Raw genomic sequence first — 6,775 nt, 5'->3', positions numbered from 1 at the left:
AGCTTGCAAAGGAACACGAGGGGTAGCAAATGCTTCCCCTAAAGTTTTTCACCGCCACAGCTATATTAACAAGCTGAATTAGCATTCCCAGTTATTAAACACCCACACTGCATGGTTGCCATGGTCCCATTCTAGCAGTTTTACATAATCCAAACATAACAGATCATAGAAATAAAGTGATCTTCTCAAGAGCTCCATTTGTGTAAATGCAAACACCAGACTTACGTTCAATCACCAATAAACAGTCACTTGCATGGTTTCACAACGTTGTAGCAGAAGCATTGAAAATTTGCGGGAAAGAAAAAAGTAACCATGTTTCTGTCACTCCCTTATACCTTAAGCTGGTAGCTACGAGCTCGCAGCTCCAATGCGCATTTAGAAAATCCCACATCTAAATCTCGCGAGTTAAAAAAACATAAACAATGCTTCTGTAAAACTCCAGTGCCATTAGAACAACTGCTGGAAACTCTTGAATAATGTAGAGAGGCACCTCCACAATTTTAAAAGCATGTAGGTAGTATGTAAAAGGCAGACACGCGCTACCTGCAGCGCCATTCGTTCACAAGGCGAACATGCAAGACGCGTCCAGTTAGTTAGACAGCCCTCCATAAGGTAACTTTACTGAATTTTGTTTTGCTCCTGGCACTTTCATTTTTATCATTTGATCCACATTTGCTACATAAAGCTTGCACAAAGTATGAACAGTGAAGGAAAATGCCTGTGAAGCAAAGAGTGTGCCGCAGCTCGTGTGCATTACGTCCAGTCACGGCATTTAATCAAATACTACGGTATGATGCACAAGATCAGCCCAACAGAAACCCATTAACACTGACAGCTTCCAATGCATGCATCATACGTGTGCTTAATTTCATAAAGCCACTGTGATTTAGTTGTCATACTCGCGTACAACTTTTTGTGGCAGTGAAGGACAGCTACAGGGTTGCAACTTCTACATGTGTTACTGCACTAAGCAGTCTTGCGGTTTGACACCCATGGAGGAAGGAAAAAAAAGAAGAACTAGGAAGGAGCATGACATCAGACAGCTAGCAAGCCAACCTTCTCTGATACTGCCCCGCCTTCTCTCTGGGGCCTATCTGCTAGTTGACAGCTGGGAAGTAGGCCCTTCATGGTTGAGGGCCCTTTCGAGACATTCTTTGGTTCCTGATAGGACTTAACCCTGTTGTGCCCAGAAGTTGTTCCAGAAGAAAAAAAAATATTTATAGGTAAATTCACACTTCACACGTCCTAGAAAAGAAAGTCAAATAACGTTTTATTTTTTTGCAGAGATATTTATACATAATACAGAGCGTATCATATATGATACGCTGGGCATTGCTGCTAGTCACTACATATATGCCTTACATGTGGTATGCTGCAAAACAATTGCGATCTTTGTTAAGGCATAGTTGAACATTGCACTTGCCACAATAAATGAAAGAAAAAAAGTTCTTTCCTGGAGGGCAATGCCTGCACCTAAGCCTGTTGGTGCCCCATACTGGCATGTGGCTGACTCCATCCTTGCGCACTTCGTTGTCGGGTGAGCTCGCACACACTTTGCGTTTTATTGAAGCTCGTATTCCAAATGAGGACGGTCTTCCAACTGACTTTTTGCCCACTGCAATGAGGCATTGAGCTATACCGGCCTGGAAGTGTCGGAGGTTCACATTCTTCTGATTGAGGCTGTCACAGTGACGCCTGTACAGAAGCCATGCATTCACTGTACTCATCATGAGTGTATGATAAAAAAGGTACATGTACCATCTTCGAGATTTGATGCCAAACTTGTACAGCTCCACCAAGTAATTCAATAGATCCACACCGCCCATGAAGGAGTTGTAAACCTTTATAGCAGCTGGCTGCGGAACATGAATATTTTTTCTCCTTTCTATCCCATCTTCGCACAGTGCCAACTGGTTCAGTGGATACGTAGTTTGAGACAATGGTGACAGCTCTGTTGTGGTGCCATCTCACTACTGATATGTTCCGCGAAGAGTCAACAGCGTAGTCGAAGGCGCCACGGCCTTCTTTCTTTAGGTCACTTTCAGATTTGAGCTTGCAGTCCTTTGGTCTGTTGCTTCTCAGCGTCCCGACAAATCCCAAGCCTCTTTTTGAAAGCTCAGCAGCCAGGTCAAGAGAGGAGAAGTAGTTATCTGCTGCTACTTTGTATCCCCTGTTTTCTGGAAGACCCTGGCACATCTTCAAGGTAACGTCTCCGCCAAGACCATATTGGTAATTCATTTTTGCTTGTCCTTGGTAGACATCAAACTGATAGGGAAAGCCAGATGAACTGGCCCGTGCCCATAGTTTTATGCCCCAAGGGTGCGGTTTCGCGGGCATTTACTGCTTGATGGGGCATCTTTCTGTAAAGGAAATCATTATTTCATCGACACTGTTGAGTTCTTCAAGTTCTACGGTAAGAAAGTTTTGCTGAAGTTCATCTAACCATGGGCGGATCTTCCATACCTTGTCACGCCTTGCTTCGTCGCTGGCTTCGTTGTTGTCCGTGATGTGCAAAAGGCGCATGATTTTCTCGAACCGGTTACGAGGCATAATGTCGGCAATTGGAGCAAACCGTGTTGCTTGTTCCCAATAACTGCGAACACTGGGCATCTGCACTGGCCCCATCAATGAGTACAGACCACCAAATTGTTCAATCTCGCTTTCCGTGACATTCAGAGATTTTCCTGTGGTTTGGGTGCTGTACAGGTCGGTCTCCCGAACTACTGCGGTCATCATTGATGGTGTTACGAACTGTCTGAAGTAAGACATGAATGAACGAACCTCGCTAGGCTGCGTGGATGTGTCTGTGAACGGAGGAATGCAGTAATCTATCAAGCGCTTCCTACAATGACCCCTGTCCACGGATCTTGTGCCGCAGTGCGAGCTGCCGACATCGTCTTCATCCTCTTTAGAGGACTGATCAGAGGTGTCAATGTCATCTGTAGCAAGCCTGGGTGCACTGTCTGGAATGTATTCGTCGTCGTCAGTCAGGTCACCAAAGTCGCTGTCATCACCTGAAGGCATGCAGGCTATGATGTCCTTGACCCTGGGAGCTGAAAAAAGAAGTTGTAACAGATGTATGTGTAGCCGAACACAATTCGTAACAGATGTATGTGTAGCCGAACACAATTCGTATCATATGTGATACGGACGGCGAAGTTTACGACGAATGCCCACTGTATCATATATGATACAGTGGGCATTCCTGCCCACTGAGAAGTCAAGGAATATGGCGTCAATTTGGATGCCGGCATCCAATGATGAGTGTAAATCCTGAGAAGTCAAGGAATATGGCGTCAATTTGGATGCCGGCATCCAATGATGAGTGTAAATCCTGAGTAAATCCTGCAAGTTGTGTTTCACATGAGAAGCCCTTGCGAAAACCGTGCTGGTATTTGAAGATGATATTGTGTTGCTCTAAATATGTAATTACTTGTGAGTGTATAATGTGTTCCAAGAGTTTACAGATGGTACTAGTTAAAGATATAGGTCTGTAGTTAAGTGGAGACGAGCGATCCCCTGATTTAAATATGGGCACTACTTTTGCTATTAGCCAGTCCTGAGGAATTGTGCCTGACGACATTGATAGAGAGAAGATGGCTGCCAAGCAACGATAGATACCAGAAGAAATATGTTTAAGTATTTTGTTGTTGAAGCCATTATGATCAGATGCAGATGACGTTTTTAATTTTCCAAGTAGAGATAAAATACCAGCTTCATCAATAATTATTTCAGTCATATTAATACCGGAAACAACATCAATGCTAGGGCATGTAGTAATATCCTCAAGAGTAAAAACTGTTGAGAATGAGTCATTTAATAACTTAGCACATTCTGATTCAGTAACAGGAGAACCATTGGTATTAGCAAGAGTTACATCGGGGTGGTTGCTGGGATTTATTGTGCGCCAAAAGCGCCGAGGGTTATTTATTAGCAAAGATGGCAAATCACGACTGAAAAAGCGACGACGAGTAGTTTTTAAAAGTTGTTGATATTCCTTGTCACACTTTTTATAGCGACACCATGAAGCTGATAGTCTGTTTTTGTCTGCCATTCTAAAAAGTCGTTTCTTTTTATTATTAAGTCGACGTAATTGCTGATTGAACCATGGAGAAATGTTGCTTGTTTTGATAGTCATAACTGGAATGTATTTGTTAATTAAGTTTGAGAGAGTATGTTTAAAAAGGTTCCAGTTATCTTCAATGGAACGTGACAAGTAGGCGTCTAAAAAATGGTCCGTGAAATGGGATAATTCGATACACATTGCATCAAAATTGGCTCGCTTATAGCACCTTATACACTTTTCTGCAACTGTCTTTTGGTTAAGTGAACAAGTTAAGCTTCCAGTAATTATGTCATGATCAGAAAGACCATCGAGATGGGCTATGTCAGTAAACAGGTCAGGTCGAGAAGTTAAAATTAGGTCAAGAATATTTGCGCATGTGCTCGAGCAACGTGTAGGTTTTTCGATAAGCTGGCACAACGAAAAATCAAGGCAAGAATCAAGAAATTCCTGTGCCTGAGTATCGTTGGCTGAAACAGATAGTGTAGACCATTGAATATTTGGATAGTTGAAGTCTCCGAAGATTAAAAGAACGGCATTTGGAAACCTCCCGCATATGTCAACAACAACGCGATGAAATTCCCCTTCGAAGGTCGCATTCATGTCCGGGGGGCGATAAAAAATACCAACAATGAGGTCAGTGGAACCAAGCTTCAGGGACACAAATACGCTTTCAAGAAATGAGTTGACAAAGATAGGTATAGCAAAGAAATCTTTAGAAATTCCAATAAGCACACCCCCGCCTCTTCGATCCTTTCTATCGCAGCGAAAAAAGTTAAAATCTACTTGACTGACAAGAATGTTATTATCGGAAACAGTATCGTTGAGCCACGTTTCTGTTAGTGCGATGATGGAAGGCGAACTTGAGTCGATAATAGAAGATAGTTGAATACTTTTAGGCAGAACACTTCTGATATTAGTGTAGAAGAAAGATACCTTTCCATCTGAACGAGATGGGGTGGTTACATGTGCTTGACGCTTAGAAGGGGCACGTCACGTAGGTGGAGTCATTGCTGAGCGTGCGTCTGTGCGGGTTACACACACCGCGCAATTAGAAGTTGTGTCCCAAGTGTAGGTGACGTTATTTAGGCACAGCCTGTCAAAAATAAGACGTACACGATCACCCTCCTTCCTTAGTGTTTTCGAAAACTGCAACAACTTCCTGCGTTTGTCCCGCACAGCCTCCGAATAGTCCCGTGCGACACTGAAGGGCGTATTCTTTAGTTTGAAGCCTTTGCTCAGAATAGTTTCGACTTCTTTGTCATTAAAAAGTTTAGCGATGATGGGGCGCTTTTTATCTGAGGAGAAACGACCTATGCGGTGAGCCCTGGCCAGTGACGAAATCGAAAAGTCAAGTCGGTTCCTGCAGAAGTCACGTACAAGACGTTCGGACGATTCCCATGTTTCAAATTGTTCCCCGTCGTCAATTCCATAGAATATTACGTTTGACCTTCGGGAACGATTTTCCAAGTCGTCAATTTTAGCTTGAAGGTCTGAGAGGTCTGATGAAGGTCTGATATTGTCCCGGCGTGACCGGTTTTCCACCTCATCGGATTTTGAAGCGAGTTTAGCGATAGATTCCCTAAGTGAGACTATTTCGGAGTTAAGTTTGTCATACATTGTACTACAGTCAACAGCTCCTGTAGAAGATTCGAGCGAAGATACACGTGTTTCAAGGGCTTCGAAGCGGGAATTAAAAGATTCCTTGATATCGGCAATGTCAAGTGCAATTTGTTTCTGACCAGCCAACAATTGAGCGAGAAGATTAGCCGTCTCTGGAGGGGAACTAGTAGAGCACTGACTGCTACTTGAAGTGGTGTTATGAGCCTCGCTTGACTTTGATGTACTTGCCGAAGGCACACCTCTAGGTCCAGGGTTAAGTTCAATATCCCCACTCAAGAGAAGGCTATCGTAACAGTGCAAAATGCGAAAGCAGCAAGTAACAACACTGTTCGGGCAGGACAGCAGCAGCAAAAAGCGGTCATCAGAACGGTAGCTATATGCACCTTGGATATAACATACCTGCGTGAAAAACAAGCAGCGTTTAAGCAACATTCCGGCGTCGCTGCTGCACTGCCCACTGAAGGAAGGTGCCGTTGCAAAGTCCTTTATATGGTCCGGTGTAGATGTCGCTGACCACTGCTTAGCGGTGATTGGTAGAACGACGGTGACAACAGCCAGAAACGAATCACGTGGGAGGCCGTCGGCAAAGCCAAGGGGCATGCCAGGGCTATCACCAACAGGAGTGATAGGGCTGTCCATGGGCACACCATCGACCGCATCCACGTGCCGGTGAAAAGGAAGCGCGGAAGCTTCCTTTCGATCGAGTTCCTCACCACCGGCTCTTACTAAAACTTAGACATCTTAATATTCACCCACTTGTTCTGGCATGGGTGCAAGCCTTCCTCTCTAATAGACAACAGTTCACGTCCGTCAACAACTTTGACTCTCCTTTCGTCCCAGTCTCATCCGGTGTTCCTCAAGGAAGTGTACTAGGTCCATTGCTTTTCCTAATTTATATAAATGACTTACCCTCGTCCCTCAAATCTAAAGTTAGGCTATTCGCTGATGATTGTGTTATTTACCGCAACATCTCTTCTGAAGCTGACCGCCAATCGCTACAATCTGACCTTGACTCCTTAACTTCATGGTGCACAACTTGGCTAATGACACTAAATCCTTCAAAAACTAAAGTGATGTCTTTCTCTAAAA

At 43.9% G+C, this 6,775-nt stretch overlaps 1 pseudogene; it reads right to left on the bottom strand.

Moving 5' to 3' along the window:
• Positions 1 to 1,246: 1,246 nt before the first annotated feature.
• Positions 1,247 to 3,030, bottom strand: LOC139054819 (piggyBac transposable element-derived protein 3-like; annotated as a pseudogene).
• Between the last annotated feature and the right edge of the window lie 3,745 nt (positions 3,031 to 6,775).

This window comes from Dermacentor albipictus, chromosome 1 (assembly GCF_038994185.2).
Source record: "Dermacentor albipictus isolate Rhodes 1998 colony chromosome 1, USDA_Dalb.pri_finalv2, whole genome shotgun sequence".
Lineage (NCBI taxonomy): Eukaryota > Metazoa > Arthropoda > Arachnida > Ixodida > Ixodidae > Dermacentor > Dermacentor albipictus.
Note: the sequence above shows the minus strand (reverse complement) of the source record. Positions and strands in the feature narration are given on the sequence as shown.